The 11,036-nt window shown below is 43.1% G+C and overlaps 1 protein-coding gene across 1 annotated transcript in view; it reads right to left on the minus strand.

Moving 5' to 3' along the window:
- The window catches only part of neo1a (neogenin 1a), a 156,066-nt gene that overhangs the window by 109,773 nt on the left and 35,257 nt on the right, over positions 1-11,036 (minus strand). The gene's annotated exons all lie outside the window — the stretch shown is intronic.

An 11,036-nucleotide genomic window follows, 5' to 3' on the forward strand; every position in this document is an offset into this window, starting at 1 on the left:
CGGTCTAACGTCATGCCTGACCCATTCAGACATCTTCCTTCTCACATGCAGTTCATGTGTCAAATACAGATATATTTAGGACAACTCTCCAGTCACTGCAGATATCATCCTATAGCCAAGCTGAACCACGACACACACACACACATTACTGATCTGACCCTTATTTACTGGGATTAACATGGTGCCTTTCAGGGGACATGGAATAAAGGGATGGGATGTGCTTTACTCAAATTTACTTACTAAATCTATCATCAGCAGCTATGAGTCTTTTTCATAATCACACCAAACTCATTGAAGTGTAACTCACTCTTCTGCAAAAAAAGAGAGATAAAAAAAAGCAGGTGAAAGATGCCAAAAACACAAAAAACTTTACAGAGACAGACCTTCAAGGATCTCTCTGTTTACAACCTACGCTGGGTATTTTGCAGTGGAATTTCTACTTCACAAGTGACTAGTGTAAATGGGCCAGAACTTATTATAGTTCTTTACACCCATTCATACAGCGGTGTATTCTGTGCTGCTTTCTATTACACATGCAATCACAATCTAGTGGATTGGGGTTCAATATTTTGCCCCAAGAAACTGGGAACTGAACCACCGACCACAGTAACTACGGAGCCAGACAATGCCAGTGGGCCAAGGATTGAGATGAAAGATAACTAGAAATATAATCTGTCCAGCACGTCCTGGATCTACCGCAGGGTCTACTCCTGGTAGAATACCTCCCCTAGGAGACCCCCAGGAGGCATCCTGTTCAGAAGTCCAAACCACCATAATATGGTGGAGTAGTAGTGGCTCTACTCTAAGTCCCTCCCAAATAACCAAACTCCTCATCCTATGAATAAGAAAAACTCCAGCCACCCTTCAGAGGAGACTCGTTTTCACCACTCGTATCCCTGATCCCAGAGCTTGATGCCGTGGTTGAAGGTAGGATAAATCAGCCGCTCCAACCCGTCAGTCACTCTCCCCTCACTCATGAACAAAGTCCACGCCCACCCCTGACATATAAAACTCCTCCACTTCAGGTTTAATCCTCGCAAAATGGGTTTTCTGCTCATAGTTCTTGTCAATGTCCACAGCATAATAGATAATATTAGAATTCAATATGTATTCTAATCACTGCATCAAGAGCAATAATTGCAGCATGTTCAGAAAGAAACTTTTGAAAGTGAATCGTTTTATTCCATGCTTTTTAGCAGACAGGCAAATCGGAGGAGACTGGTGCTTGGTAAGTGTGTAAAAGTCAGGCTTAGTAGGCGGAATGAAGCTATCTGTTGATCCTCTCATTCCTTAGGGACCACCTGCTGTTTCTTTCAGTCAGCGGGACTGGCTTTTCATGCATTCATTTCCATACAACTTGCCCACTTCTGTTCAACCATTACACTTTATTGTTTGCACCTTTGTTCCACTGTAACCAGCTTTCCTCTCCTTTATGCTACGCCGCCGAGTGTGAAACCCGTGCCAGTCTCTAAGGATGTAAGTACAACAAAAGCAGTTGGAGGATGTGGCACCAGTGGCACGAATGGGAGGTGAAGTATAGCATGAATATCATAAACAGGGCATCGCATCACCACACATGCTGACAAAAAAAAACTGCATTCCTGGTCACGGAGACTGAGTTTCTCAATAACACATGCATGTGACCTGCATTGCTGCCCATTCCATACCACAGCTCTGAAGGGCCCTTCTTTCTTTCTCCTGCCCACCGGAGGCTGATCGCTCATTACCGAGTGAGCTTATCTCTGCTCTCAGTCCTGTCGGCTCAGACAGCGGGAGCTTCCCAGGCTTGATGTGGATGCTAATGTGGATCATATTGCAGGTGAGGAAGAGGCAAACTGATGTGACAACAAGACAGAGTAATGGGTCTTTTTGTTGGGCAGTCAAGACTTCAAGGGAGGGGGAAAAAATAAAATAAAACGGGAGGACACAGCAAGGTGAATGTCACTCATGGCGCATTTGTGCGAACATCTCAGACAGAAAAGGCGAGGGGAGGGGGGTGGGGCGCACTCATTTGTTTACAAAAAGAATTATGGCTACATTGCCTCAATCGGTCTGGTTTAGATAAGAGCTGAATGAGAAAGGTGCTCGTGTCCCAGCAGCCACAAAAAGGACTGTGATTCAATCTCAGTGGCTATCGTTCCTCACTATCCAATCCCTTCCACGACAGTATCACGGTGTAAACTATGCGGTTTATTCCTGAAACACGAATGCTTGCGTTACCATGATATGAAAAGATGAAAGAGTAACTGAATTTAGATGGAAAATGTCACTCTGTTGGCTTCATCTAACAAAAGCTGACTGTGTATCTTAGCAAAGGGCAAACAGATTTACTAGCAGTTTTTGTTTCCCTGTGCAAAAATATCCACGGGCATGGTGTGCATAGCAGTTTTGCCACAGTTAAACCAAAAGCAACCCGGCTACACCAAACCATACGTAACAGATGTCGATGCGTGTTTGAATACTTCTGATTGAAATCAACAAAAAGCTGCTGAGTTTCCGTAGCGATGGCTCGTTTGTCTGCGCCAATTACGCCATCTAATTCCCAAATCAACTACGGCACCGCTCGAGCCGTAAAAGAGTCCTATCTGTGCAGCTGCTGGTGCGTCTCCGTCATCAGGTTAGATAAATGAATCCCATTTCCTGCACACTGACGGACTGCATCTCGCCTCTATTGTGTGACGTGATAACGTGCGTGCGTGATTGTACTGCCTACAAAGCAACACATTTATTTTTATTTTTTTTATTTTTTTTTTTATTTTTTTATTTTTTTATTTTTTTTTTCCGCCTGTCCCATTTGGTTCTTTAGCCGTCAGAATTGTTGTCTGAAGACCAACAAGGATACCCAATGGATTTATTTTGCCAAATGGATCATCATGGCATTGCCGTATTGGTCCATTTGATCGACCTTTGTTTTTATTATTTATTTTATTTTCAGTTGTTACAGACGGGACAGACATGAGTGAGGGATAGGAAAGGGAGAAAGAAAGAGGAAGGAAAAGAAAAACAGAAGGGGAGAGGGACAGTGAGAAAGGGGGGAAGAAAAAATATCTCCGGGATCACCTGTTGAGAGAAAAAGAATAGAAAACAAGCAAAAAAAAAAACAAAACAATGCAACATACTATACACAACACCATCGCATTAATCTAGCTAAGTGAAAACAGCAGTAAATACTAAATATTGAATGTTGTTGTGCAGCACGCAGGACAGACAGCGCACAATGTGCTTTGAAGTAGCAGCCAAGAAAGGTGTGATTTAAGTCTACGAATAGTGAACACCCATGTGCACACCTGTGTGGATCGGCGCGCTTGTATTCAAATCAAAGCAACACATTTAACCCATCAAAGAGAGACCCCTCCCCCCGCCCTCCCACCTTTCTTTCTGCATCTATCAGGTAGCTCTCACAATAAAAACACAGGAAGCGGAGACCATGAACACTTGACACAGGCTTGTCCTGTGGCAGATCTGATCAGAGTACAGCTGAAATTCCCTCTTATCTGTCAGTAACGGTGTGTAAACAGTCAGCCACAGAGCATAACCAGCTTGTGCCCAACTGTTTACACTATATCATAAGCAGACGTAATCTCTCCCTGAGCAATCTGGGTTTGAGTTACCGCCCACCTCCACCACCAGTCCTCAGTCCCAGTCCTTTACTGAGCCTCAGAAAAAAAGGCTCAGTAATTCTAGTGTTAAAGAAGCAAAAAAGGAAAAAAACCAAACAAAAACATTCCCAATAAGGCTTGGGTGAAGTTTCGTCACTATTGGCTCAAATGTGGCGGTCAAAACTGCCTGCACCTTAAGCTTTCTTATCAATCTTACCAGGGAGGCTGGTATCAAAGGACCATCAATAAAAGATGAGAGGATTATGTATTTAATATGCTACATATAGCTTACGTGGTATTGCAGCCATAAATAATTCACTGTCTAGATAGTGTCCTGTATATCGCTGAAGCAACACTTTTCCTCATGTTGAGGCTCAGTTGACAGCCTTCTGTCAAACGCGACCTGCACACAACATCAATTGTGAAATTCTTATTGAGAACAGACTTTAAAGTTATGATGAATTGAGTGCATCGAGCTTTAAAGGTATTGACCCACTCTGTGCTCACAAACTGCATCGTGCTGCATTGCTACCCAAACAACAGCGTTTCTCAATGATTTCATCCTTAAGATCCCGGCGCATAACGAGACACTACGCTCCGGCGAGCGCTGGGGTCTGGCTGCATATCCATGTCTCAGTTAAGCAAAGCTGCTGAGTAAATAAGTGGCTGAGTGGCAGTAACTGATGAGCAGTAATGATTTGTGTGCAGTGCAGTCTTTCCCCCCGAGGGCTTCATGCACACCACCCCCAGCAAACCCACCCAAACACCACACTGAAGCAGGAGCTGCAACCAGAGGGGGCAATCTCTGGCCCTGAACCCATCTAATCCTCAACACAAGACTAGGGCCCCTATAAGAGTGTGTGTGGGTGTGTGAAAGCGTGTGTTTTTTCAAGAAGCGCATAGCAGCACCCCATGAATTTATAAATATACAAGTAGTTGCTGTAGCCGATCAGCTCTGCGTATGTGTGCACGAGTATATGGAAGGCAGGATGACTGAGGTTAGGACAACACATCTGCTGGGAAAGAGTTGTTTCAACCATGCAGATTGGCTAATAGTAACAAACGGGCCGAACGCAGTCACGTCCACCGTAACCATTCCTCATCAAACAATTTACCTCGATCGTCAGCTGGGACGACGCACGAGACTCTAAGAAAACAAAGACACTATTAGCCAGCACAAATAGTTTTCATATTTAATAGCTTCCCTCGACCAGAGTGCTTCTCGACACGTTCCCTTGTCTGCTCTATCATGCCTGGGTGTTTGCTTAAATTATTAATGCTGGCCTTACAGGCTGCAGGTTAGCAAGGAAGAAAGAAAAAAAATAGGTAGGGCGGTAGGATGTAGTGCGCTGGGGCCACTTCAGACCTTGTTTACATGCTTGTGGGGATTGTGATTGAGTGTTCACCTGCTAATCGCCCACAGTGATGCCAGCTGTGCTGACACGGTGGCTGTGGATTTACTTGTGTACCCAGGGCATTTAATATACATGCGTGTCCTGTAATGTAGACACACGCGGAGGATGTAAAATTTAAGGCACAGGTTCTGTGATTAAAAACGAGCACAGCGGGAAAGCTGGAAGTGCACATGCCGAGAGTGGCTGTGGTCAAGCGATACGAGGAGCTGGTCTGCCCCTTGGTATTAGCTCACAACATAGAGCCTAATTATTTTCCTGCACATGTAACAGGCTCTGCTTTGTGCTGCTGGTTACTCGGACCAAAATTGAAAAAAAAAATTAAATAAAAACTGTCAAAGAGCTTTGTTAACATGTAGGTTCTGGTGGCGACACTCAGAAGAACCTTTACCTTTAGCTTCACTTGTTATTCTTTTCTTGCTGAATTCCCATAAAAGGTGACGCGCATATGAAAGCAAAAAGAGTAACTGACTTCACAAAATTACTGTGGAGAAATGAAAAGCTTAGAAATATCAGTGTTCCAGTGAAGGCAAAGGCACACAATTTTTACAAAGAAAAACAAGGTTATAGCTATGTGTCACCTTCTGTGTGAAGCCAAGAGCTCCATGTTCATAAAGAAGTGAACACTGGGCCACTAGGGGGAAAAAAAAGAGGATTTTAATGACTTTATTTAACTCCTGACAGCACTCTGGGCCGACTCCAGCTCCACTTTTGATGGGTGGTACGGATGCAGGGGGCACCTTTGTTCAAGCTTGTAGACTCTGGCACTTTAGAGAAAAGTGAAACTATGAGAGTAATTTAGCAGAGCAGCGTGTGTGTTGTGTGCAAGTGTTATAAGCTGGGAAGGGTTGAGGCACGGGGACTACTTTTATCCATATCCATTTGATTTCCTGTCATGACCACAGACAGCACAAAGGGGTAATGGAAGACCCGTCCTGACGGGGGATTATGGTAATGGGCACCAAAGCAAAACGAAGCAAAGCGGCTGTCCCTGTTGCACTGAACGCACAACTTGTTACAAAAATATGCACAAATAATTAAAAACTCGCTAAAAAAACCCTACAAATATTCACAAACACCTGAAGGCATGAAAAGCTTGTTTTCAGTTCCTCACTCTTTGACTGCCTTAGAACACATTTTCTGTCACATGAACCTGTTTGTACATGCCTCTGGGAGCGGGATAATAGGCTTTGACGCTCAATCTATTTTAGGGTCTAGCCAAAGCACTGGCAACTGTGCACCATCACAGCCTAATACTGTACACGAAAGGCCTGAATGAATGATGAATCCATCCATTAGCGTGAGGCTTCTGGAGTGTTACAAGAGCCTGGGTTCTGTTTTCTCCTTTCCTTTCTGCATTTGCGGGAAGAGAGCAGGAGCGGCTGTCATGCTGAAAGGCAGGGGTGATAATTGGTCTTGGCTCTTTTGATGTGAAGACAACGCCATAATCCGTCTTAATCATATTAAGGGGACCCTGCTTGGCCAGCAAGGGCCATCTAGCTATAGCCAAGATATAGGTAATGTCTTTTGCCGTCAATCTGAACACGCAGTAAAAAGCAACATGATGTCCTTTCAAATAGCGGTGATTAAGAAAATTACCCTCTATTCTAGCTCTTGTGTACTTTTAATATCTAAATTACCCACAGGTGTCCCTATATTCATGCATGACATCATCTCAACGTCACCTTTCCAGCATTTGTCTTTGTACTCAAACACGAAAAGCCCATCAAAGGTGAAAGCCTTGATGAAAAGGCTTAAACGAGTTCTTAGAGCATACAGCTTGTCATGTCAGCAGGGGGACGAAGGACAGAGACGAGAGAATGAGACAGCCTGGGACCATGTGTCCACACCCTGGGGGCTCAGCCAATGATCTCACTGGCCTGGGAGGCCAATATGGCATTTCCTGCCGGCACCCTGGTGCTAAGCACTGGGCACACCATAGGACGTGTTATGGGCATATGGCAGCAGCGCTCTCTCTTTAGCATGCTAAGGATTTTCCTATTGATTTTCACAGCGGCATTTTTCTTTTCAAATTAGTGGTTCATCCCATTTTCCAAGACCAAATTACCACTTGCAATTATGTTTCATCAGCTCACAAGAGAGCCAAACATCGAAAAGAATTGATTCAAGTAGTTAGCACGTGTCACGTGAATACATTTGAACACCTGGTAGGGATTTAGACATTGCAAACAATGCTTTGTCAGCCATTTAGAGACGGAGCTATTTAGAAACATAACCAAATACCTGTGAAGAAAAGAAAATGCTGAAAAAAAACAACTGTTGTGTGCATGTCTATGAGGAATACTACTGTAGAGGTCTCAGGTCCAGCAGTATTAATCCCTCAGCGCCCCAGCATGCCCCCCCCCCAACAGCAAAGGATGTAAATTATAACTACACACCAACATAAACTACCACACAATGCACTCTTACAGTGAAGAGTTATTGCTCCAAACCACATAAACATGCTGTCCAAGACCATCAAGCAACAGACTCTGCTTTTCCTCAATGTTCTTTACTGTGAGACACATAACAGCCTTCCTCAAAGTACAGACTTCTTGCCCTGACATCTTTCTCCAAGCTGCACTATACACCAATAAACATTTATATTGTCAGCTGAATCACTGTCAGAGTCTGGTGTAATAGACCCAAAAGAGCTTGCTCTCTCCGTTTCTCTCAGATCCCATGTAGGCTAATACGTTACTATGTTTTCTTACTGTTCAAGGGGTTGGTGTAGAAACAAGAATCTAGCTTTACACTCCAATCAGCATCAGAACAGAGCTGCTAAAAATATCCCTTCTGTTTATTCTGAAACGACCAAGATTTAATATTACTAGGAGACAGGAGTATTTATCTACCGCAACTACAGAGCAGATTTAATTATTTATGACATTATTATTTAGCCGGTTGCACATAAACACATTGTAAGCTTTATTTTATGGCTCTAATTTAGCTAAAAACGTGCCTGGGGATTTGCCCCATTGCTATGCAATAAAACTGACAAGTACAAAATACTGGGAGCGTACCAGCTATGGTCAGCTTCTGTCAGATGTCACATTTACATGCATTGCAAATGTAACACTGCAAAAAAGATTCTTGTTCACCATAGTCACCCTCTCGTCTGAGAGATCAGACTCAGTCTGGTCTCAGTTACTTGTGGCTCATTAAGTTTCATTCAGTGACAAAAAAATAAATAAATGAATACATTTTTAAAAACTGTCAGTGCACTTCTGATTACCAAACTTCTTTCTGGAACAGCCAGTATTCAGTCAGGCTGAGATCTGTCCGGGTTGTTTTGTTGCTAATGTTATCAGATTATTTCCAATGTGATATTCCAGATTTGGAACAATGCTAATTATGAGATTTAAATTAATTTGCAGGCTGCAATCTATTTTCAAAAGAACCAGCTTTTAATCCGCGTGGGCATTGTCAGCCTCCAAAGTGGCAACTGTGTCATGATCCCCGACATAATCGTCCAATCACACAGGCCTTGTGTGCAAGTGTGTGTGTGTGTTCAGTGTAGCTCAGGAGATGAGGAGGAGGATGGGGAGGGAAGTGGTGCTCTGGCATTGTTGTAGGAATCAAATAGCGTTGCCATGGCAACCCTCTGGCAGTGGCAGCCTCTTTGCAGTAACCAGAGAGTAAAGACCCCTAGGGAACCCCTCACCGCCCTCCCCTCCTTCCCCTCAACCTTCTAGCCTCAGGCACGTTTGTGGAGGGGTTGCAGGGATCCGATTGGGGGTGTCTGGCAAGGATGAAGGGGGTAACCTTTGAGCAAAAGCGACCAACAGTTTCTCTGCCCACTTGTATGTTCTCGTCATCTCAAAACCCACTTTTGATTTTCATCTCCGAGTTTGCTTTCAAACATCAGCGTCCAACACAATGAGCCAAAATCAGAGCTGGAGCCTGTTGATAGACATTTGGAGAGCTACAGAACAGAAAGGGAGGAGGAGCCCCACTCTGTTTGAAAGAGAAAAAAAACCCTTGCCGTCTGTGTGTGTGTGTCTGTGTGTGTGTACATTGACTCACACACTCTCCCCACCAACCCCCTCCCCTTCCTAACACAGGTGGGTATTGTCTGCAGCATGGGGAGCTCCTGGCAGCTGGCCAGATCAGCTCAGGCGCTGGGCTAGTCCTGCTTCAGTCGACTGGCTCTGCAGGTCCACCATGGCAAAATAAATGCTCACTCCATAAGCAGCTTTTAACCATTTCATATCCATCAGTGCTTCGCAGGAAACCACCTTAACTTGAATACCTGCACCCAGGTAAGAGTTAGAAATGGAAAAACAAGTCCATGTTGGAAAGAAACAGTGTCTTCTACTTATTTCTTAAAGTAATGACAAATCTAAATCTAAATAAATTCTACAACTGGTTTTCTTTGTCCCCTCCTCTGCCCAAAACTGTGCTCCCAACGGTTTCCTGGGCAGCCCTTCATGCTTCCAAAGGAGTCCTACCGACTGTAGAAAGAACTCTGTGAAAAGTATATTCAGTGCCCTTTGTTCCTTTGTGGCAATGTCAGTCAGTGTAAAAAAACCCCAACAAAAAACGCCAACGGGGGTGCAGGGGTGTTAATAAAAAAAGGTCACTAATTAACCCATTACCATGTGCCAGCTAGCTACTGTTTCAAATATACGATACAAGGCACTTTTAAAATAAAAGAAAAAGAAAGAAAACATACAACTGATTGAACCATTTCGATAAATAGCGGAGCACAATTTTTGCAAACAGCATGCGGGATAAGAATAAGAGAGGATTGTATAAGATAACATTAGCATAGCACAGGCACAGCAAATAATGCAGACCTTCATGTGATCATATAGGTTCACCGAGGACATGGCTACTTTGGTTTCCACAGCAACTATGGCTTGCACCAAGACAGCCCACCACAAGGCACATAAGGATTACTTTGAGCTGTGAATCATGCAAAGCTACTCTAACAGCTGGAAAAGAGCCCAATGAATGCTTTTTAAGATTCAAGATTTGAACTAAAAGTTCAATTAAATGTGACCAAATCTGAAAGCAGTTTTTAGCAAAACCATCTATTATTATTAAAGTCAAAAAGCCATTTAATATTTCATTGAATAGTTTTGATAAACTTTTACTACACACATACTGTATTTATACTTTATGCAGAATCTAATTTTTAAAAGTGCAAATGTGGAATTTGAAAGTGTGCACAAATGCTTGTTGACATCAATCACGGATAATAAATAAACTAAAAAAAAAAATTCTGATAAATATAAATGGGCGTCTAAGGAATTTATCATTGATTTAGTCTTGAACCCAAAGACCTGCGAGCTGTAGCTGTAGCCTCTGGGTTTTTATACAGAATTTAATTGACTAGCTGTCAAATTTAAACATAAAAGGCACTTGGACTATATTTTCAAAGTAATCAACAAGGTCAGCGTCGGTCCATAATGTGTAATGGTATGCGGCCAACACAGTAGGTCATAAAATTGCAATGTAAGGATGTGCAATGTTTAAGGCTGCAGTTGGTAATGCAGTCAAATAGTAAAATTGTCTTTTGGTAAACAACATGTCACCAACAACTTTTCAGCTCATTGTGATATATTATGCACTGACAATGGTCCCTGGAGGTAAAGTTTCGAGTTGTAAGAGTTACAGCGGGAGAGAAAGATTTCAATACGATGATGGAAAAGCTTTTTCTTCCCTTAAGTCTTCAAAAAAAGAAGAAAAAAAAGCTAGAAAAAAAAAACTCTGTAGGGCATTTGGACATGGCTTTTTTTCTCAATTTTAATTACAGGCCTCTTGTCAGACAGATCTCCCTCCAAGAGCTATAAATTGGAGGGAGGTGGTTGGAATAGAGACTGAGCAACTCTTTTCCCAGTCTTCGAGTCTCTTTCACTTTTCACCTCACAAACATGCAACAAGCCAAAACATGCAGACATACATGGTGGCTTGAAACACGGTGACTCGTAAATGCAAAGAACACACGGAACGTAACAGGATACGGCAGAATGCGAACATGAGAGCTGCACTGGCTACAAAACCAGTATGCATCGTCCAC

The sequence above is a fragment of the Neolamprologus multifasciatus genome, chromosome 1, assembly GCF_963576455.1.
Source record: "Neolamprologus multifasciatus chromosome 1, fNeoMul1.2, whole genome shotgun sequence".
Classification (NCBI taxonomy): Eukaryota; Metazoa; Chordata; class Actinopteri; order Cichliformes; family Cichlidae; genus Neolamprologus; species Neolamprologus multifasciatus.